Raw genomic sequence first — 24,839 nt, 5'->3', positions numbered from 1 at the left:
CTTTTTCATGAGTTTAGGATGATACAAATCCACACCCTCCTTAACTTAGAATCTCAAGTTATTATTTACAAAAACAAACAAACAAACAAACAAAACCAATGACAATGTTATGTTGAGCTTGGTTCTTCCAGAAACATTGGCTAAGCATTTACCTCTATGGCATAAGAAGAAGACACTGGCTGGCTCTTGAAATTAGCCCAGAAGTGAGGCTGAATTATCCATATTATTCACTTTTCAGTGGCTCTCGAACACATTAGACCTGCACTACCAGTCAAATCACTGGCCACCATCGAGAAGACTTTTTTAAATGTGCCATAAACTCTGGTGTTAGGGTCCCAAGTGGACTTTCAGCGGTGGTTTGAGTGATGACAGCACCATTATAAGAAGGTCACTCCTTTGAAGGAAACAACACTAATTTATTATGTAAATGCCACCATATTCATTTTTAAAATGCATGGCATGGAATCACATTTGACAGAGCATTGACATTAATCCCTCTGCAAAAGTAAAAGTATGGCTGCCACCATCATTATATCAGAGGCTACGTTGGAGCCTAAAAATTAGAGATTCAAGTTCACCTTCACTGTCCTTGGCAGGATCATAGTTCTCTGCCTGCCCCAGCAGCCCAGTGGGTGGATGACTGAATCCTGCTGCAACACAATGATGGCAGAAGCCCAGGCTTGCAGCACAGCGTCCCTAGACCCTCAGCAGAGCTCCCTCCCAGCAGTGATTCAGAAGAGAGAATGACACTTTGCAAACAGCATTTATCTTCTGCTCGCCCTGCACCTTTTTTGAAAGCCTATGCATTTGAACAACATGCTCATCTTGAGATGTCGAGCGCCACAAAGGTGGGCCAAGAGCCAAAACTTTTTGCCCAGACTTTGTTTTAAATTGTTATAAGCTGAGTTCATCATTTAAGCATGTGGTTTTAAAACATAGAGGGAGATCATATTATTACAGAAAGTATCATAAGTCATTTATAACTTTACCGGGATGTGCCAAGCCTGAACTTGAAAACGGTAAAGACAGTATGTTGTGTTTGGAAGGTTTCAGCATCAAAAATATCCTATTCATCCTAATAACTATGAAGCATTAAGATTTAATTATGTGTTTATTCCCTTATTAAACTGATGTCATGACATTTTATTAAAAACACTCCTTTTCTACTCATGATCTTAGAACACAAGGGTTTAAGTAGACCTGTCAGGTCATTTTCAGCAGTTCTTTCAAATGAGCAAATGAATTCTGTTCGGATCTTTCAATTGCAAAAGACATTCGTTCTACTTTAAATAATGCAACTTCAAATACAAAAGTAGTACAATCTTAATGTACTCTGAAAAATGCAGAAAAATAGAAGCTAAGGAAAAAAATCTAACGACTACTAAAAATTGGACTTTATCAACATTAAGACTTTTGCTTTGTAAAAAGACACTGTTGGGAGAATGAAAAGGTAAACTGTGAGCTGGAGGATAATATTTGCAAATCATGTAATTTACAGAAGACTTGTTTCCAGAATGAATAAAAATCACTTAATGCTCAACAGTAAGAAAGCAAACAACCCAATTAAAAAACAGACAAATGACTTGAACAGACATTGTACCATAAAGCATATGTGGGTGACAAGAGTGTGAAAAGGTGTTTGACATCAGATGTCTTTAAGAAAATGCAAATTAAACCATAAGAAGATATCAGTACCTATTAGAATGGATAAAATTTAAAAGATTGATAATACCAAGTGCTGGTGAGAACATAGAGCCAGTGAGAGTCTTATTTACTGCTGGTGGGAATTTAAAAGAGTATAGCCACTCTGAAAAGCAGCTTGGCAGTTTCTTAGGAGGTTAAAAATACACTTACAATATGACCCAGCAATCCCACTTCAGGGTGTTTATCCTAAAGAAATGAAAACTTGTGTTCACACAAAAACTACTGTACAAATATTTATAGAAGCTTTATTTATAATTTCCAAAACTTGGTACAACACAATGCTTCTTCCAAGGGTAAACAGATAAAAAAGTTGATAAATGCAGATAGGGGGCTAGTCCTCCATAACGATGTGGAATGAAGTTTTGATACATGCCACAACTCTTGTGAATCATAAAACATTTATGCTAATTGAAAGAAGTCAGATGAAAGAGTTCACCTACTATGTGATTCCATTTGGAGGACAGGGCTCCATCTCAGGGTCCTGAGGTCATGATGTGAGCCAAAATCAAGAGCCCAATGCTTAATCAACTGAGCCACCTAGGTGCCCCTGACACCATAAATAACTTTTAAAGTAGTTCTAGAATTTTAGTTGTCTTCATAATATAGGTCACAGCGTACTTGAAAGCAATGTCCACATTTTTGCAGGAAAAAAGATTGTTCGCCCACATCAGGCTTTCCAACTTAGAAATATTTTATTTTATTTTATTTTATTTTATTTTATTTTATTTTATTTTATTTTATAGTATTCAGGAGATAATAGAATTTGTCTAATCATCCATCCTAATCTTTTTCATGTAGTCACTGAAGAGTGCCAGCATGTCAAATTTGGTAACAGAAATAATTATTTGATTAAAAAATTACGTTCTTGCTCATTCCTTCATTAATGGGAGCACAAGTAGGTGGAATGCTTGCCTCCCAGATTGTAAGTGGACGGGGGTCTGTGGACAAGATAAAACAATGGAGCAGGTAAAAGATAGTCCCTTTGGAAACCGGAGGAATAGTTTCTTTGTCAAAGAATATCCCAATTCAAAGTAGAGGTTTCCAGAGTGTTGAAGAATAATCCTGCCTATTTGGTGCCAAATTAGGTAGAGGGTCGATTTTTGGAGATAGAAAGTTGACTTAATGAGGTACAAATTCTCACATTGAAATAAAATGGTTCTCTGTCTTGGCTGTGGACTTGAGCCCCCAGGGATTTAGTGGGATTGTTCCAAATCTCCTCTGGAATATGTTCTAGCTGGAGGACTTGGTTTGGGGACGCATCTGGTCTCGGAGTTCTGGCATGGGCGACTCAGAGCTTGCACCTCTGCGATCTGTTTAGTCTCCAGGGACCTCTGTGACTTCATGACAGCCATTCTGAGAAATGAGAACTGCTTGATTTCTTTGACGGGATGTTAAACCTTTGGGAATGGAATTTTGGCTTACTTTTAAAACTACAAATTTCTCAATGAAAAGTAAGCTTTAGATGTATAGTAGACAAGAATGGAAAGGACTCTTTTTTCCCAGGGCAAAAGGATTAAAAAAAATAAAAAAAATAAAAAAAAAACAGGAAGAGTTAGCATTAATCTTGCTATAGCATTTAAATATCTGTGTTGGTTGGGTAAAGACTTTATTAGCAGTGTTCTTAACCCGCAGATGGTATTAGCATTGTAAATTAGCATCGGTCTTAACCCTCAGATGATTACAGTTGGAGAGGTACAGATCGTGACTGCTGAGTATTTCCACTGAATTGAGTCCAGTCACTGCATGGAACAGCTGTGGTCTAATTATGTTCAGCCATGGTTCTCTAACAAATACATTTCTTGTGCTCATCGAACTTGTAGTGCCAAAGAGACATAGATGATAAAAGCAGATTGAATTGATGTCTACTTTTGATCTTTTGGAAGGAGCCAAGATCAACATCTGCATAGAATACAAGCTTATGTATCTGTTATATTTATTTTTAAAGGTTATTTTATTTGACTTATTAAAACTTAGAACCAAGTATCCCATAACAATGATGTTAACATAAATAATGATTAGATTCTTAGGCTATCCTTAGAGATCCTATTTAATCCATTATATAGCTGAACCATTGAAACTTACCACCACTTACCACCTTATTTCTTTTGGAAAATGAATCCCAGTATAGAAGGCACAAATCTCTCCATCCAGGCAGCTAGAGAAAGGCCCCCTCACACACCAACTAGGTTGCCCAGTGGGCAGACTACGCATTTCCCAAGGGTATAGACAAAGCAGAAACATTAAAGTCTTTGCCAGGGTCTGAATACATTTGTACCCTCTCCTTCAAATTAATATACTGAAATCCTAATTCCCAAACTGATTGTGTTAGGATGTGGGGCCTTTGGGAGGTAATTAGGTAATGAGGGCAGAGCCCTTATGATTGATTAGTGTCCTTATAAAGATACCCCAGAGAGCTAGTTAACCTCTTCCACCACGAGGGATTACAGCAGTAAGTCAGTAGGCTGCAGCCCAGAAGAGGACCCTCACCAGAGCCCAACGATGGCATCCTGGTTTTAGACTTCCAGCTTCCAGAACTGTGAGAAATAAACATCCATTGTTTATAAGTCACATAGTTTCTGGTGGTTTTATTATAGCAGCCTGAACAGACTGAGACCAATTTATTTTAAGATAATTTGATAAAATATATCACATATACATGTGATATAAAGTTTTAAGGCACTCATGAGAAAAATTAGAATTTTGCTTAACTTCCTTAAATTTAGTATTACTTTCATATTGAATCATACACAAAGATCACTAGGGCCTCTGAAGATCTTAATCAGGGCCTGCTCCTTTCATCCTGTCCTCATATTCCTTCCTTTGTCAATTCCCACAGTGTTGGCCCCAAAAACAGAACCCAAACCTGAGGGTAGTTTCTTCAGAGGACTTAGCAAGTAGTGAGGGCTGTGGCAGAGGTGAGTTTCATGACATGGAGTGGCAAGTGGGGCATTAGATTTCTCTCCAGCTCTTCTGTAACCTGGCACTTGTAGGGATTCCAGTAATAGTGGAACCAAAGGGGCATCGGTACCTCTTCATGAGCTTGCATGGTTCAGAAATCGGGTCCTGCCTTCCTGAACATCATATATTTTATGTACTCCAGGGAATTATGGCCATTTTAGAAAGTAAGAGTATAGAACTGTTTTGTTGTTTGTTTGTTTGTTTGTTTGTTTGTGTTTTGCATTAATGGGGAGGGCCCCATAATGAAAGAGGACAATCCTGTGGGAAGGCCAAATGATAGAGAATGAGATTGGATGCAGGTGATTTTGAAAAATTTCACCAAATGGGAACCTAGCAGAAATTGCATGAGTCTGAGGGAGAAGTAAACTCAAAACAATTGTGAGTTTGCACTAGCAAAAATAAATAAATGAATAAACAAAGCCAATTCTTTAAATGGACAAAGAATTTGAACAGACATGTCTCCATAGAAGCTATGCAAGTGGACAACAGGTCTATTAAAATTGTTCAGTATCACTAATCATAAGGGAAATGTAAATCTAAACTACAATGGGATTACCCTTAGCGCTGTTGGGATGACTATTATCAAAACAAAACAAAACAAAAAAAACAAAGCAAAAACAAAAAATAACAACTGTTGGTGAGGATGTGGAGAAGGGAACCCTGATACGGTGTTAGTGACAATGTAAAGTGGTACAGCCATTGTGGAAAATAGTATGGAGTTTCTTCAAATTTTTAAAAATAGAATTACCATGTGATCCAGGAATCCTACTTTTGGGTATTTATCTGAAGGAAATGCACTCAGGAACTTGAGGAGTTATCTGCACTGCCATGCCCATTGAAGCATTATCCACAATAGCTAAGGTATGGAAACAATCTAAATGCCCGTCTACTGGTGGACGAATAAAGAAAATGTGGCCTATCTATTTATCTATCTATCCTGCTATTTTTGAGCATATGGATGGACTTGAAGAACATTATGATAGTGAAATAAGTCAGATACACAATGATAAATACTGTTTGATCTCACTTCTATGTAGAATCTAAAACAGTCACACTCATAGAAGCAAAGAGTAATGGTGGTTGCTAGAGGCTGAGGGGAGGAGGAACAGAGGAGGTGATGGTCAAAGGGCATGTTAGTCAGGGTTCTCCAGAGAAACAGAAGCAATAGGATATATACAGATATATACAAGGGGAGTTTTAGTATAGGAATTGTGCATGTGATTATGGAGGCCAAGAAATAAATGCCATCATCTGCCATCTGCAAGGTGGAGAACCAGGAAAGCCAGTGGTATAATTCAGTCTGAGTCTGAAGGCTTTAGAACCAGGAATGCTGATGTGCAAGAGCAGGAGAGGATGGATGTCCCCACTCAAGCAAAGAGAAGAAATTTGCCCTTTCTTCACCTTTTGTTCTATTCAGGCCCTCAATAGATTGAATGATACCCACTTGCATTGGTGAGGGCAATCTTCTTTACTTAGTCTACCAATTCACATGCTAATTTCTTCTGGAAACACCCTCACAGGCATACCCAGAAATAATGTTTAATAGCTTATCTGGGAAGCCCTAGCCTCAGCAATCAGACAACAAAAAGACATTAAAGGCATTCAAATTGGCAAAGAAGAAGTCAAACTCTCCCTCTTCACCGATGACATGATACTCTACATAGAAAACCCAAAAGTCTCCACCCCAAGATTGCTAGAACTCATACAGCAATTTGGTAGCGTGGCAGGATACAAAATCAATGCCCAGAAGTCAGTGGCATTTCTATATACTAACAATGAGACTGAAGAAAGAGAAATTAAGGAGTCAATCCCATTTACAACTGCACCCAAAAGCATAAGATACCTAGGAATAAACCTAACCAAAGAGGTAAAGGATCTATACCCTCAAAACTATAGAACACTTCTGAAAGAAGTTGAGGAAGACACAAAGAGATGGAAAAATATTCCATGCTCATGGATTGGCAGAATTAATATTGTGAAAATGTCAATGTTACCCAGGGCAATTTACACGTTTAATGCAATCCCTATCAAAATACCATGGACTTTCTTCAGAGAGTTAGAACAAATTATTTTAAGATTTGTGTAGAATCAGAAAAGACCCCGAATAGCCAGGGGAATTTTAAAAAAGAAAACCATCACAATGCCAGATTTCAGGTTGTACTACAAAGCTGTGGGCATCAAGACAGTGTGGTACTGGCACAAAAACAGACACATAGATCAATGGAACAGAATAGAGAACCCAGAAGTGGACCCTCAACTTTATGGTCAACTAATATTCGATAAAGGAGGAAAGACTATCCATTGGAAGAAAGACAGTCTCTTCAATAAATGGTGCTGGGAAAATTGGACATCCACATGCAGAAGAATGAAACTAGACCACTCTCTTTCACCATACACAAAGATAAACTCAAAATGGATGAAAGATCTAAATGTGAGACAAGATTCCATCAAAATCCTAGAGAAGAATACAGGCAACACCCTTTTTGAACTCGGCCACAGTAACTTCTTGCAAGATGCATCCACGAAGGCAAAAGAAACAAAAGCAAAAATGAACTATTGGGACTTCATCAAGATAAGAAGCTTTTGCACAGCAAAGGATACAGTCAACAAAACTAAAAGACAACCTACAGAATGGGAGAAGATATTTGCAAATGACCTATCAGATAAAGGGCTAGTTTCCAAGATCTATAAAGAACTTATTAAACTCAACAGCAAAGAAACAAACAATCCAATCATGAAATGGGCAAAAGACATGAAGAGAAATCTCACAGAGGAAGACATAGACATGGCCAACATGCACATGAGAAAATGCTCTGCATCACTTGCCATCAGGGAAATACAAATCAAAACCACAATGAGATACCACCTCACACCAGTGAGAATGGGGAAAATTAACAAGGCAGGAAACCACAAATGTTGGAGAGGATGCAGAGAAAAGGGAACCCTCTTACACTGTTGGTGGGAATGTGAACTGGTGCAGCCACTCTGGAAAACTGTGTGGAGGTTCCTCAAAGAGTTAAAAATAGACCTGCCCTATGACCCAGCAATTGCACTGTTGGGGATTTACCCCAAAGATACAGATGCAATGAAACGCAGGGACACCTGCACCCCGATGTTTATAGCAGCAATGGCCACGATAGCCAAACTGTGGAAGGAGCCTCGGTGTCCATCGAAAGATGAATGGATAAAGAAGATGTGGTCTATGTATACAATGGAATATTACTCAGCCATTAGAAACGACAAATACCCACCATTTGCTTCAACGTGGATGGAACTGGAGGGTATTATGCGGAGTGAAGTAAGTCAATCAGAGAAGGACAAACATTATACGTTCTCATTCATTTGGGGAATATAAATAATAGTGAAAGGGAATATAAGGGAAGGGAGAAAAAATGTGTGGGAAATATCAGAAAGGGAGACAGAACGTAAAGACTGCTAACTCTGGGAAACAAACTAGAGGTGGTAGAAGGGGAGGAGGGTGGGGGGTGGGAGTGAATGGGTGACGGGCACTAGGGGTTATTCTGTATGTTGGTAAATTGAACACCAATTAAAAATAAATTTAAAAAAAATTCAAAAAAAAATAGCTTATCTGGGCACCCCTTAGCCCAGTCAAGTTGACCCATAAAGTAACCATCCCAGGGTACAAATTTCCAGTTATGCAAGACAAATAAGTTCTGGAAATCTATACAGGCATACCTCAGAGAGATTGTGAGTTTGGTTCCAGGCCACTGTAATAAAGTAAATGTTGAAATAAAGCAAATCAAATGAATGTTTTGGTTTCTACTGCATATAAAAGCTATGTTTACACTATATTATAGTCTCTTAAGTGTGTAATAGCATTATGTTTAAAAAAGCAATGTACACACCTTAAATAAAATATACTTTATTGCTAAAAAATGCTAATCACCATCTGAGCTTTCAGTGAGTTGTAATCACTGATCATAGATCCCCATAACAAATATAATGAAAGAGTTTGACACATTGAAGAATTACCAAAATATGGCACAGAATCACAAAGTGAGCAAATGTTGAGAAAAGGGTACCTGTAGATTTGCTCTGGGCAGGGTTGCAACAAACCTTCCGTTTATAAAAAAAAAAAAAAAAAAATCACAGTACCTGCGAAGCACAATAAAATGAGGTATGCCTGTACAGCATGGTACCTGTAGCTAACAACACTGTATTGGGCCAGTTCTCCTTCCCGACATGGTGTAGTCGGTTAACATCACAGAGCTGAACCTGCCGCAGCTAGAAATGCTCAAGAACCAGCTGGACCAGGAAGTGGGGTTCCTGTCCACGTCCATCGCGCAGCTCAAAGTGGTGCAGACCAAGTAGGTGGAAGCCAAGGACTGTCTGCACGTGCTCAACAAGAACAACTAGGGGAAAGATCTATTCGTCCCACTGACGAGTTCTATGTATGTCCCTGGGAAGCTACATGATGTGGAACATGTACTCATCGATGTGGGAACAGGCTACTATGTAGAAAAGACAGCTGAGGATGCCAAGGACTTTTTCAAGAGGAAGATAGACTTTCTTATGAAGCAAATGGAGAAAATCCAACCAGCTCTGCAGGAGAAGCATGCCATGAAACAGGGTAAGATTGGCCTGAGGCACCCCTTCACCCTTTCTACCTCCATGATAAAGAGCATGGATTCCAGTGTGAACTGGGGGTGTCCCCTTTGCTAGATTAAAACCATGTCTTTCTCAAAAAAAAAATAAATAAACACTGTATTTATACCTAAAATATGCTAAGAGGGAAAATCTATTAAGTGTTCTTATCATTCATGCAAAAATAATACTTATAATAAAAGGGGGAGGAAAATTTGGGAGGTGATGGATATGTCTATGGCTTTAATGGTGATGATGGCTTTATGCTATATACTTTTACTCCAATTCATTGAGTTGTATGTATTAAATATATGGCTTTTTATATATAAATAACTGCTCAATAAAGTGGTTTATTGGGTTTGAACTGAAAATTGAGCAGAAGTGGAAGTATGATCCAGATATTAAGAACTAAGATTGAGTTTATCTTTGTGTATGGTGTAAGAGAATAATCTAGTTTCATTCTTCTGCAAGTGGCTGTCCAATTTTCCCAGCACAATTTATTAAAAAGACTGTTCTTTTTCCAGTGGATAGTCTTTGCTGCTTTGTCGAATATTAGTTGATCATAGAGTTGAGGGCCCATTTCTGAGTTCTCTATTCTGTTCCATTGATCTATGTGTCTGTTTTTGTGCTAGTACCACACTGTCTTGATAATCACAGCTTTATAGTATAACTTGAAATCCGACATTGTGATGCCCCCAGCTCTGGTTTTCTTTTTCAATATTCCCCTGGCTATTCAAGGTCTTTTCTGATTTCACACAAATCTTAAGATTATTTGTTCCAACTCTCTGAAGAAAGTCCATGGTATTTTAATAGGGATTGCATTGAACGTGTAAATAGCCCTGGGTAACATTGACATTTTCACAATATTAATTCTGCCAATCCATGAGCATGGAATATTTTTCCATCTCTTTGTGTCTTCCTCAATTTCTTTCAAAAGTGTTCTGTAGTTTTTAGACAAACTCAAAATGGATGAAAGACCTAAATGTGAGACAAGAATCCATCAGAATCCTAGAGGAGAACACAGGCAACACCCTTTTTGAACTCGGCAGCAGCAACCTTTTGCAAGATACATCTATGAAGGCAAGGAAAACAAAAGCAAAAATGAACTTTTTTTGCTTCATAGTCCATAGGCATGGACTTCATCAAGATAAGAAGCTTTTGCACAGCAAAGGATACAGTCAACAAAACTAAAAGACAACTTACAGAATGGGAGAAGATATTTGCAAATGACATATCAGATAAAGGGCTAGTTTCCAAGATCTATAAAGAACTTATTCAACTCAACAGCAAAGAAACAAACAATCCAATCATGAAATGGGCAAAAGACATGAACAGAAATTTCACCAAAGAAGACATAGACATGGCCAACAGGCACATGAGAATATGCTCCACATCACTTGCCATCAGGGAAATACAAATCAGAACCACAATGAGATACCACCTCACACCAGTGAGAATGGGGAAAATTAACAGGACAGGAAACTACAAATGTTGGAAAAGATGCAGAGAAAGAGGAACCCTCTTACACTATTGGTGGGAATGTGAACTGGTGCAGCCACTCTGGAAAACTGTGTGGAGGTTCCTCAAAGAGTTAAAAATAGATCTGCCCTACGATCCAGCATTTGCACTGCTAGGGATTTACCCCAAAGATACAGATGCAGTGAAACGCCGGGACACCTGCATCCCAATGATTATAGCAGCAATGTCCACAATAGCCAAACTGTGGAAGGAGCCTTGGTGTCCATCAAAAGATGAATGGATAGAGATGTGGTTTATGTATACAATGGAATATTACTCAGGCATTAGAAACGACAAATACCCACCATTTGCTTCAACGTGGATGGAACTGGAGGGTATTATGCTGAATGAAGTAAGTCAATTGGAGAAGGACAAACATTATATGATCTCATTCATTTGGGGAATATAAAAAATAGTGAAAGGGAATAAAGGTGAAAGGAGAGAAAATGAGTGGGAAATATCAGTGAGGGTGACAGTACATGAGAGACACCTAACTCTGGGAAAAGAACAAGAGGTAGTGGAAGGGGAGGTTGGCGGGGGGTTGGGGGGACTGGGTGACGGGCACTGAGGGGAGTACTTGACGGGATGGGCACTGGGTGTTATGCTATATGTTGGCAAATCGAATTCCAATAAAAAATATACAAAAAAAAAAAAGAACTAAGGTTTGATTTGGGAGTGTTCAGAAACTAGCCTGTTGGGGCACCTGGGTGGCTCAGTCAGTTAAGTGTCTGCCTTCAGCTCGAGTCATGATCCCAGAGTCCTAGGATCCAGCCCTGCATCAGGCTCCCTGCTCAGTGGAGAGCCTACTTCTCCCTCTTCCTCTACTGTTCTCTCTACTTGTGCTCTCTTTCTCTGCTATTTTAAATAAATAAAATCTTGAAAGAAAGAAAGAAAGAAAGAAAGAAAGAAAGAAAGAAAGAAAGAAAGAAAGAAAGAAAGAAAGAAAAGAAACTAGCCTACTGGAGAAGGCAGTGATTTGATTAGGGAAAAAAAAGTGAGAGACACACACTACTATATATTGAAGTTAAAATTGGTTATAATGAATATTCATCCATTTCTCAAGACTGGGAGAGTTTACCTGTCAAAGAAGGGAAATTTCCATTCAGGATCCTGTGGATCCTGTGCAGGTACAGTGGCTCTCCTATCTACAGTGTCAATAGTACTGTAACATGAGCCATGTGTATAATTTAAAAATTTCTAGTAGCCACATTCAGACAATAAAAAGAAACTGGTGAAATTAAGCTTCATAATATATTATGTTTAACCCAATATGTCCAAACTATTAGTTCAGCATGCAATCGATGTTAAAAAGTGTTAGTGAAAAAATGTTATTAAAAATATTAATGAGAAATATAGTGTGTATTTCACATTCCAGCACAGCTCAATTGAGACATTAAGTTTTCATCAGAAATACATGATCTGTAATACAAATCTGTAGATTTCATAAAATTTGCGATTGAAAACACAGATTCGCAGACACAAGTTGTTCCAAACAAAGCTCAAAGTTTTCCAATAAGTGAATCAAGTATCAGTTTTCAGATAGAAGTTTATAAATTGAGGAGCCTTGCCTGGGTGATCTTTTCCTGGGCTAATAGTCTGTGGCTCTATTTCTTGCTCAACTGTATGATTCAACATTCATAGGCATGGCCTTCATACGGGTGAGAGGATGTCAAAGGCATTGTTGTGATATAGATAGAAAGGTTACCCAGTGTCTGGAAAGGTGAGAAAAGAAATGAGTGGGTCACACACAGAAGAGCCAGAGAAGTACAGAGACTTTGCAAACAAGGTGCTGAGGACTACCATTAGAAGAAAAAGAAAAATACTACTGATGGCAGGAGACAGAGTGGCTGTCAACCTTGAACACCACTGGGAGTTTGTAAAGGATAAACCAGGGGCGCCTGGGCGGCTCAGTGGGTAAAGCATCTGCCTGCAGCTCAGGTCATGATCCCGAAGTCCTGGGAACAAGCCCATGGTGGGCTCTGTACTCAGCAGGGAGTCTGCTTCTCCCTCTGCCTCTGCCCTCCACTGCCCCCCATGCTCATTCTCTCTCAAATGAATAAATAGAATCCCCTCCCCCCAAAAAAGAAGAAGAAAGAATGAAAGTAAAAGATAAACCAGTCTGGCCTCCCACAGTGTCATGTAACCAATAACAGTTACCAAGAGACATTACAGTTGTCCCTATATATTTAATACCCAAAAAAATGACTGGGAAAAAAATCTGAGCACTATTTTTGATACTAAAAAATGGGTATATGTACAGGAAGAAAAAAAGAATTCATTACTTATGTCAAAGACCAAAACCACAATAATTTCACACCAGGGAAAAGATGTGCGTCTATGCCATGCTAAAACTGTTTTCTTATACCATTAAAAAGTAGGACAGAGAGGAGACATAGCAAGGAGCCCTGACTGTAGAGTCTTTAGGGTTACAAATTACAGAGAGAGGTTCCGTTTACCTTAGGTGAATAAAGTTTAAAGCTAAACAGAGAAATAAGGAGGGAAGTGTCTCTGTAGCTGCATAGAAACCTGATGGAGCAGGAAAGCCATGCAGGATGCAGCTGGCCTGCGGCAGCCCTCCAAACACCCCAGCTGTAGTGACCAGGGTGACCTTGTCATCCCCTCAGCAGTAGGCGTCCGTTTCTCCTAAACCTGTGCCCTACCATTTCAGGAACTTTCTGCTTCTTACTTTGCTGCCAGAGTTTATTAACTAGCCCTCCCTTTGTGCCCATATTCAATCTCATTAAGAGCCAGGGTGTGATTGGTCCCGCCAATCACCAATGAGCTAGGTGGCCTTGGTGATGTATCTCGCGTCCTGTGCAGGGAGCAAGATTCCTGCTGAAAACAGCTCTGGTCTCCACCTCAGGGCTGTGTGGTGCAAAGCATCTGCCCTGCACAAAGAACTATCCGTGTCATCAGAAGGGCGTCCTGGGCATTGCAGACATTCAACAGATCATGGACATCTCAACTTAGAGTCAAGTCAGCTGATTCAACTCTGAAAGAAGTAACGTTGGCTATCTGCATTATTAGGCTCGATGGAAATCTACATAATCTGGATAGAAAAGTGAGAAAACAAAGGGACCAGCAATAAATAAGACAAGAACTAAATTGATCAAGGGCACCTGGGTGGCTCAGTGGTTGAGCATCTTCCTTTGGCTCAGGGTGTGATCCTGGGGTCCTGGGATCAAGTCCCACATCAGGCTCCCCAGAGGGAGCCTGCTTCTCCCTCTATGTCTCTGCCTCTCTTTCTGTGTCTCTCATGAATAAATACATAAAATCTTAAAAAAAAAAAAAAGAAAGAAATTGATCAGAAGGATTTCTGATCATAAACATCTCTTCAAATCTTAAAGCACTTTTTAATACTTAATGAGGGACTGTACTTGCAAAGTCTGTGTCTCATTTTATCAATCCTCTAGGACGCATCGGTAGTTCAGAAACCTTTAATCAGTTAACAGTAAGAAAGCAGACCGGAAGAACAATTGTATAGCAGGAAAGCAAAAGGGCAGTGGGAATCAAAGGAAAGACACTAAAGCACAAAGTGATGTAGAGTGAGCTCTGCTGAGAGAAGGGGTGCATGATTTAAAACGTGTTCCCAAGTTTTGCATCTTCTGTACCCTCACACGTCCATGGTTGGTGACAAAGCTGAGAGGAACAACTGCTAATGACTCGATCTTGTGATTCGTGTAAATTCACAGAGAGGAGGCAAGGTAACATGTCACTGACCTTTTTAAGTAAGACATCAAGGCGTAAGGACCAAGCAGCGTAAAGCAGGATGTGTAATCAGTATCTTTACTGAATAGCGAGGAAGGAGATGATGCATTTTTAAAAGATGCCTTTTATAGATCTGAACTTGAAATAGCAGGATTTGGAATACAATGGCAGACAATATCTTTAGGACCATTTCCTACAATCCTGCTATTTTTAGATGTTTTGTGCTTATTTCTTCCTTGGGTCCCATAGCCTGCATTTTAGTGCTTTCCAAGTTACTCGGCGTACTGTACCTGCTTTTCTCTCTTTAATCGCCTCTCCTTCCCCACTCACATTCTTTATAATTTATATATCCTGCTTTTCCGTGTGGTTTTCAAATCTACACAAAGGGTTATTTACAGCTGCCAAATGGTCACCATGGCTTTGTAAACAGGGAACTTATTCCAGTTAATGATTATCATCTTATTTGGGTTTTCACTACAGATCAAAGAACACTTTGGAACACTTTGATTTGGTATGAGATTGAACATTTTAGAGGCTGTATTTTGGAGTTGCATAGAGAGAAGAGTGCAAGTAAAGTCTCCCCACATGAACTGGCTCGTGTTCTAAGAGCCTACCTCTGTGGTTCACATTTATTTTATCTTTGACCCATCTCCAGCAGTTATCCAAACAGGTCTAAAATCGCTAGAAAATTGGGATAACAGTTTTAAACAATTTGGTCAAGAATAACTTGTTATACTCTTCTTTGTTTCACCATGACTTTGAGTCCTTGCTTATAAACATATGTAGGTGCTTAAATTTTAATTAAGTATTGTATACACTTATGTATGTAAATCTCCTACGAGAGAGCTATTCTGGCAATTAATTGTTTTGCTTTGTTTTTTGGGTTTTTTTAAAGATTTATTTATTCAATAGAGACACAGAGAGAGAGAGAGGCAGAGACATAGGCAGAGGGAGACACAGGCTCCTCTCAGGAGCCCGATGTGGGACTGGATCCAGGATCCCAAGATCATGACCTGAGCCGAAGGCAGGACCAACCACTGAGCCACCCAGGCATCCCTGGTAATTAACTGTTATAAAAGAATTGTATATACAAGACCTCAAGAAAGGCAAAGTCAGAAAATAAGTATTCATCGAGTAACCAGCATATGAAATTTTTTTACACCTTTGTGAGAAATTTAGCATTTACCTGATGAAAGGAGACAAGCCTCTGCTTGTAATAGGAATCAACCATTATATATTGCATATGTGACATCTAGCCAGAAAGATACAATGACTGGATCATATAAATGCTCCTCTGAACATACATTTTTTAAAAATTAGCACTTCTCAAGGTATTTGGTATGAATATACCAAATTCGGTATATTCATACCAAATACCTAAGTTTGAAGAAAATTCAAGTGTTGTCCATTCTCATTTATGGGCTAAGTTTCTAAGTTCTATGAGGTATTTAGAGAAATACTGTCTTTTTAGAATTTGGTATCTCAAAGAGAATCCAACACACGACTGCAGGGACTGTCAATTTGATCTGTAGAGAGACTGAGTCCTTAGCGGAAATGATCTCGTCATTACCAAGCATTTATTAATTCCCTGATGGAAATATCAAACAAGAAGGATACAGTGGTCCCAAGCTTTTGTCTGCTAACCCTCCTCAGAGGAAATAAGCCAGGATGACCCACCTCCCTATCTCCCAAACATCTCCCTACCCCATCTCCCAAACATGGAGGGAAAAAGAAGGATCTAGGGAAGTTACTTGGAAAATACTTGGTGTTTCTATAGGATTTGAGGGCTATTCGTCTCTTCAACATCATAAGCTGTGGCTTGCAAATTTCAGTGTATCTAAGAATCACTTAGTGAGCTTGTTTTTAAAAAAGAAATCCCCCCAGAGATTTCTGATTTCAGTTCAAAAGCTTTGGTGAGGGCCCAGGATTCACATTTTTAATTACCTTTTCTCTGTAGTTCTGGAATGGTCTGAATAACAGCTTCTGCTGGTGGAAAAATGTGGAGCATCTTGTTTTTTCTGCCAGTGATTTCATTGCAGAGATCAGATACACCCTTATTTCCTTTTGACAGTTTGCAAAGTTAGTATTTTTATTTTTGTGGAACACCTCGATGACTCAGTCAGTTTAGCATCTGCCTTCGGTTCAGGTCATGGTCCCAGGGTCCTGGGATCAAGCCCTGCATCAGGCTTCCTGCTCAACAGGGAGTCTGTTTCTCCCTCTCCTTCTGTTGTTCTCCCTGCTTGTACTCTCTCACTCTCTCTGTCAAATAAATAAATAAAATCTTTAATATATATTTTTTTTATTTTTGTAATTCAGTGAGGAATGTCTAAACACATTTTGTTTTGCAGGAAAAGAAAACCCCTTAAAGTTATCTATTGTAAATTCTTAGAGAGCCTTTCCCAACCTTGAAAGCACTACTTTGGGAATTCTTGGAAGGGTCCAGTTAATGTATCTGAATTTTAAAGAGTAGGTTGTCCAACAGATGTGCCATGTCTAAACAGTGGTAAAATACTCATAATGTCAGAAATGCATGTTCAACGAAATCATTTAGTTCTTTGAAAAATGAACTTTCTACTTGGCCTGGATTCATTTTTCAGTGATGTATTTTCGGAAATGTAAAATAAAAGCTATTAAACTTAGTATATATATTATCCAAACACTAGTTTTTAAAAATATAAAGTTAAAATATTGTTTTAAATATAGTCACTTCTGAACATATAAGTCCAAAAGAGCTAGAAGGGGTTTTTTTCAACTTCCTAAAAATAAACTGCCTTTGACTTAAAACCATATATGGAATATTTATCCCTAAAGGAGACTTTTTTCTCTCTTGATTTTAAATTACTAAGACTATTTTGCATTCTTAACTACAGTATTCATTACTACGAATAGATTTTAATTTTTTCTTGTGCATATTTGAACTGAGTTTTACAGAATACTTATGTAGTATTATGTAGAAGAATTGCTACTTCTGATGCTAATCTTTTACATGTAAATATAAAGACAGTTTCCTAAAGCTAAAAAGAAAAAAAAAAAAAAAGCTGAAGTTAAACTTAGTATTTTTGCCACTTACTTATATTTAATTGTACTGGGAAAAGATGTTTTCTATCTGCTTCTCTGAATATATGTTTTCATTTCTATAAAATGTTCATTCTTGACCCTCAGAACTTAATCTGTTTTATGTGTCTTAAAATACTGTGGAAACTGCAGTGAGTTTTTATTTTTTTGATAACAGATAACCTAATTCTGTGGTAAAGTGAGAAATCTTTGGGTTTTGTATACACCCCGCTTACTGCCTGGCATTGTGTTTCCCCATGGAATCATAGTCAAAGCATTCTAGATTTGATCGATGCATGGTGTGAGTGGTTTGATGGAACTGACAGTTTACAAAAGGGTATAGGATCAACAACTAAATGTTTCTCCTCAAGAACAGTTTGGTTTTTTTTCATGTAAGAAACTAGAGGCAGTTTGTTTATAAACAGATATTGGATTTTATGTGAATTTGAAGTGTCTTGAAGTAAGAAAAAATATATTAGGAACAGATTTTCTCTTTAAATAGACTTTCAAGATAATCTGTGTTTTTCTAAAACATTCCTAAGCATTTTGAGAAAGCAGTAGGGTCTTGTTCACCAGTGTGTCCCTATTTAAGAAAAGAGCCAACATTGAGAATTTATTTAAAAGAATGGTCAAGTCTCGCCCTTGGATCCCCAGGTACTGCTGTGATACGAATTTTGCTGGGGAGTGAGGGCCAGCCCAGGGAAGATCTATGGGCTTGGAAAGACTAGAAGCAATCCTGAAGGTTCCACGAATTTCCAGGTCTATCTTTTCCTCCTTCCCTCCCTTCCTTTACTCTTTTATGCAATCTTTCAATTGTCTGGGTGGAAGTTAAGCTATCAGGGCTCTCTCACTTGCCAGGAGCAGAAATCAGCACAAATTGGCCTGATGGTAAGGTGGGATAAATTTAATAAATTGGTTATCCAATGAAATGAAGAGAATACATCAGTTTCAGGCCTGGCTGTATTCAAGGTAGCTGTCATCGGGAATCTCTTCTCCTGACTCCATCTGTAGGCTCTTCCTTTCCTGTGGCTTCATTCTCAACAACTAAATGATCCGATAGAGCAGTTTAAAAAAAGGGGAGGGGGGGGGAATGACGTTTTTAGTACTTAGAATTGAAGAGTATCATTCCTCCCAGAAAACAGAGAGGCACACTGGCCTGGTTGGAAACCTTGCCAATTCTGGGTTCCAGAGCACACCTGAAATGGAAGTACATGTTGTCCAAAACAGCTAGGAGTAAGATGAACTGGGGAGTAAAGCTTGGAAGGCTGGAGAAGCTGAGACCAGATCTCTAGTTCTAGAAGACAAAGACAAAGTGTCAGAAGCCAGGGGTGTCTGGAGCAGGCCAGGGAGAGATAATACAGAAGGAGGGAGGCTTATTTGAGGGGATTACTGGAGCCTCGTATAGAAATGTCCCCATTCTTATATCTGGTGTTTGTTGACTTTTTGGTTGTAGAGGGTGGGGGGAAGTGCTTACTTAGAGACAGTCATCACATACTTTACAATTTCATGGTAGTCTAGAGCTATGCAGACTAAACTTTAGATTTTTATCTCATTGACTAAAAACCTTAGAATTATCCACTGTTATCATTATCCCCATGTTAAGGGTAAGGATGGATGGATACTGACACTTTAAGGAACTAAGAAATTTGCCCACAGTCACTGGCCCCAGAGTCTAGCCCCCCCAAGGGCTAGAGCCTTGGCCAAAGGAAGGATTTTCCTGGAGTTGATTCAGAGTACCTTGCGCATGCCAGTCATGCTTTGAGGCTCTGCTGCGTGCCAGGAGAAGGATGCCCTGACAATATAATGCCGTGATATGTCCCTAGAGGCACAACCCACACTATAGGAAGTGATGTCATTTGGGTCTGAGTGCTTCATGAGGACTTAAAGTCTCCCTGGAGGGAGAATGCTGTCTCATCTCAGGAAAGAGTATGTCTGCCTTCCTCCCTGCTTAAATTCCTCCCTAAATTTTGCTGAGTTCTATGTAACTCACTGAGGGGCCCCTTGCTACATGCATAACTAGCTTTTTGTGTTGCTTTACCAGAGAATCACAACCTGTTGAAGATGTACAAATCCAAAGAAAGGCTAGAGGGCGTGACCAAGTCCCCTAGTTTTATAGGTTAGGAAACAGAGGGCCAGAGGGGATGCGTGGATGACTCAAGGTCACATGGTGGATTCTTGGCATTGCTAAAACTTGAACCTCATTGAATTCCAAATCCTGTATTCTTTCCACACCCCAACTTTTCTGTTCCACGTTTAAATATCCAAATAGATTAGCAGCACCATGCTATTGACCAACGTAGTTATATTTTAGAACCACAGGTCAGACCAAACATTGGAGTTGAGAATAATTTTCAAATTCCCTTTCTTCCTTCTCTCTCCTGCTTTCTTTTTAGTCTATATTGTCTCAATCAAGAAAGCTTTGGTTCTTGGAATGGACAATAAACTCTCACTCTCTGGGTCTCTCACTCCTTCAGCATTTTGTGTATCATGCAATGAGTATATGATTTTCTTCTGATGTGGTTTTACGTATTTTAAACTCCGGTTTGACGAGTAGACATTTGCTATTACTGCCCAGATTGCAAATGGTAGGAAGGTGCTATAAAAATAAAATGTGGTTATTGTAGCAAATATCCACAGATAGAGAATGAATGCTGATTCCCATCTCCATTTCCTTTCCTTCTCATTTACCGGCTACGTACTTCGCCTTTTAAAAACCTTTCTGTGCCAGTCAGTATGTAAAATATTTGCTGCATGTGTCCAAACTGAAAGTTAATGAATTACAAAACATTCTTATTTTGTGAAATAGCATTTTCAATCCCTTTCTGTATGAAAGACACAGCAATACACGGTGGCTGTAAGTGTGGTGATGGTCTTTACAAAGCAGAGATTATGTTACTTCTGTGAAACTTCCAAATCCTGCTCTACCTCCAGTAAATCTCCCTTTGGACTAAATAAACAGAACCTATTACTCTTTCTTCATCCATTGTCTAACACGGAAATAAACTTCACTATCTCGTACTTTCTGTTCTCTTAAAAAAGGTAAGAGTTCTCTTTGTAAAGAAAGATCATATTGATTTATTTTAGACACAATGCCAAATCTTTTAGCAAGAAGAGACGGCTCTAAAGCTGGAATTTTTTTTTCTCCTCATTTAAAACAATCTGTTCCTAGAAATTGTGGAGTGCTTGCGAGATTCTTTAATAATGAAGGTGTAAGTCTCAAATGACCAACATAGAAAAGGGAAGGCATTCACTCATTTTCAAGTTAAGAATAAACCTAAGAATAGTTTTGTTTGGGGAAAATAAAAAATCCTTGAACGTCCAAAGGGCTGACTTAACTCAGAACTTGCCTGCTGGATGCAAATGCACTGTGGTTGGGCTGCAGACCCCATTGTCAAATCATCAACTGTTAGCCTCAAGATTGGCCCATCATAAGCCTTTTATCCTTTCCACCGTGAAGTCTGGCTGTGGGGCTGTCTGGTTCACTCTGGGGTTGATTGACTACAGCTGGTCTTGGGAGCAAATGTCCCTTCATATAACATTAAGGATTGCAAATTCCTACACCCTAGGATTCACCACCAGCTGAAACAGCAGCCGGGAAGGGGTTAGTTTATGCTTTTGAGGGTAAGAACGCAACTTGTGGTAATGTCCGTCTGCAATCTCATTCTGTGTTTTCTAGAGACTTTTAACTCTAAACACTGGAAGTAATAAAAGCATATACTGTGGTTGTGTGGAACTGTACTTCTTTTGGAAGGAGCTTGGAACTTTGCACATTGCAGATGAGCTAGATACTCATTTTATTTCACCTTGGTTTTCAGAATGAAGTGATATAAATAAACACACACATGATTTATAGAGATGGGGATACTAAGCCACTACAGTTTTAAGCAGCAGATTATAGCCAGATGAATCAGGACTGGGTATTGAATGAATTCCACTGACCTGTATATTGTTCTTGGAGTTCTGTTCTCTCTTTGCTAGGTCACTGGCTTTTCATTGAATGCATTGTTATCCGGCTATAGTAATGGAAAGATCAAGGCTTTGGAACTAGCTGATCGATGTTTCGATCCTGGCCCAGCGATTTCTTAGCTGTGTATATAGAGCTCCCCATCAAAGCCTTAGTTTGTATATCATTTGGGGGGGGGAGGGAAGAATAATCCTTCCCCTCTGGTTTATTGACAGAATTAAATGGAATAACAGAAAAACACTTAGTGCTGCATGATGTCCTTATGTGACGCACCTAGAGTGGTCAAATTCTGAGAGACGAGAAGGACGATGGTGGTTGCCAGGGCTGGGGGCAGGGAGAGTGCGGAGTTATTGTCTGTCTAATGGGTACAGAGTTCCAATTTTACAAGATGAAGAGTTCTGGAGATGGATGGTGGTGGGTGCACAACCATGTGAATATACTTAATGCCACTAAACTGTGCACTTAGAAATGGTTTAGTTAGGATACTCTGGGTATTGTATTCTTCCGCAATAAGAATCGTAATAAAAAGCACTAGTGCTTTGCCAGGCAATTTTGGTTAACCTGCCATTTCTGCCTCCTTTTCTAGTCTTCCTTGTTGGTGTTGATGAAGGGCTGACAGCCCCTGGAGATCTGACTGGGTTATCTGGAGCTCTTGGAGCTGGGCAGGTCCACAAACCCTAAGGAGTGAAGCTGCGTCCACTGGGTAGAAGCACAGAATCACACATTATCAGAGATATGAACTCAGAGAACATCGAAAGCCCATACTTTCCTATGATATACAGGAAAACTAAGGCCTAGAAAAATTGAGGGTTTTTTTGCCTAAAATGACAACAAATCAGTGACAGAGCTGGAACCAAGATCACTAACTCCTAGTCCAGTTTGCTTTCCAGGAAATCTTGGACCTGCAGGAATCCCGGGCAACTCTGTGACCTCAAATTGGGCTAAGAGTTTTCTATACTCTGATCAGATAATTTCAAAGACTAAAATATAAAACATTCCCTCGACAGGCAGTTGTAAATAGCTTTATCAACGAGGTATAAATGGCCTAAAGGAACTGCACACATTTAAATCGCTATGTGAAAACATATGGAATATTCAACTCTTTATGCAGTCAAACTCATCAATCTTCTCCTCAGTGATTTGTTCTCCCACTTTGAAGTTCAGAAAATTTTTCTTGACCAGAAGCTATTAAAGATATATTTCATTATCAAAAAAAATGTACTATTTGATAAGCCTCAAAGTATGTATAGACTACGAAACCATCATCACAATCAAGATAATGACACGTCCACCACCCTCAAAAGTTTCCTTGTTCCTATTTTTTGTGTGTGATAACAATCTTAGGATCTCCTGTCTTAACAACCTTTCTATACATGACACAGCAGCATGAGTCATCATGCTGTACATCCCCAGTACTTATTTATCTTATCACTGGAAGTCTGTACCTTTTGAGCACCTTCCCCCACTAACCACCACCCACCCACCCACTCTCCTCTCTGCCTCTGGTAACCTCAAGTCTGATCTCTTTTTCTATGATTCTGGTGTTTTGGTTTTATTTTTTAAAGATTTTATTTATTTATTCATGAGAGATATAGAAAAAGAGAGAGGCAGAGACACAGGCAGAGGGAGGAGCAGGCTCCACACAGAGAGACTCGATCCCAGGACTCCAGGATCACTCCCTGGGCTGAAGGCAGGCACTAAACCGCTGAGCCACCCGGGCTGTCGTGGTGTTTTGGTTTTAGATGTTACATATAAATGAGATTATACAGTATTTTTCTTGCTTTGACTTATTTCACTTATATAATGCCTTCAGGGTCCTTCCATGTTATCACAAATGGCAGGATTTCCTCATTTTTTTATGACTGAATAATATCACATTTCATTTATATCCATCAGTAGACAAGTTGTTTCCATGTTTTGGCTACTGTGAATAATGCTGCCATGAACATGGGGGTGCAGATACCTTTCTGAGATAGTGTTTTCATTTCCTTTGGATATATTCCCAGAAGTGGAAGTACTGGGTCATGTGGTAGTTCTATTCTTTTTTCTTTTTTTTTTTAGATGTATTTATTTATTTTAGATAGAGAGAGTGTGTGTGAGCTGGTGGGAGGGAAGCAGAGGCAGAGGGAAAGAGAGAATCTCACACTCCCCACTGAGTGCAGAGCCCAACGTGGGGCTCAATTTCATGACCCTCAGATCATGACCTGAGTCGAAACCAAGAGTTGGACATTCAGCTGACTGATCCAGGTGGCCCTGGTAGTTCTATTCTTAATTTTTTGAGGACCCTCCATACTATTGTCCATAGTGGCTGCACCAATATGTAATCACACCAATAGTGTACAAGGGTTCCACATCTACACTAGCTTTGTTCTCTCATCTTTTTGATGATGGCCATTCTAAAAGCATGAGGTGATATCTCCATGTAGTTTTGATTTGCATTTCCTGAATGACTAGTGATGTTGAGCATCTTTTCTTCTACGTGTTGGCCTTCTATATATCTTTTCTGGAGAAATATCTATTCAGATTCTTTGCCCATTTCTTTAATTGAGTTATTCATCTTGTTTTGTTTTGAGTTGGATGAGGTTTTTTTTTTTATATGTTTTGGATATTAACCCCTTATCAGATATATGGTTTGCAAATATTTTTCCATTCCATAGGTTGCTTTTCACTTTGTTGATGGTTTCATTTGCTGTCAGAAATTTTCAGTTTGATGTAGTCCTACCCGTTTATTTTTTATTTTGTTGCTTGTGCCTTAGCTGGTATATCCAAAAAAAAATCATGACCAAGACCCATGTCAAGAAGCTTTATTCTTTGTTTTCAAGGGGTTTCATGGTTTCATTAAGTCTTTAAATCATTTTGAGTTAATTTTTGTGAGTGGGTATAGGATGTGGGTCCAGTTTCATTGTTTTACATGTGAAAATCCAGTTATCCCAGTAACACTTGTTGACAAGGCCATCTTTTCTCCATTGGGTATTCTTGGCTCCCTTATCAAAGATTAGTTAACTATATGTGCATGTGTTTATTTCTGGGCTCTCGCTTCTGTTCCATTGGTCTGTGTCTGTTTTTTGCCAGTACTATACTGTTTTGATCACCACAGATTTTATATATAGCTTGAAATCAGTAATACATCCTGCTTTGTTCTTCTTTCTCAGGATTACTTTGGCTATAGTGGTCTTTTTGTGGTTCCTTATAAATTTTAGGAGTATTTTTATCTGCTTCTATAAAAAGTGCTATTGGAATCTTGATAAAGATTGCACTGAATCTATAAATGGCTTTCAGTAGTATTGACATTTTAACAATATTTACTCTTCCAGTACATAAACATAGG

General features: G+C 39.0%; 1 protein-coding gene and 1 pseudogene across 1 annotated transcript in view; both read left to right on the top strand.

Moving 5' to 3' along the window:
- Nucleotides 1-24,839, top strand: part of KIAA1217 (sickle tail protein homolog) — a 733,798-nt gene that overhangs the window by 362,813 nt on the left and 346,146 nt on the right. The window lies entirely within an intron of this gene.
- LOC102154730 lies at nucleotides 8,866-22,192 on the top strand (annotated as a pseudogene).

This window comes from Canis lupus, chromosome 2 (genome assembly GCF_011100685.1).
Source record: "Canis lupus familiaris isolate Mischka breed German Shepherd chromosome 2, alternate assembly UU_Cfam_GSD_1.0, whole genome shotgun sequence".
In the NCBI taxonomy this organism is placed as follows: Eukaryota; Metazoa; Chordata; class Mammalia; order Carnivora; family Canidae; genus Canis; species Canis lupus.
Note: the sequence above shows the minus strand (reverse complement) of the source record. Positions and strands in the feature narration are given on the sequence as shown.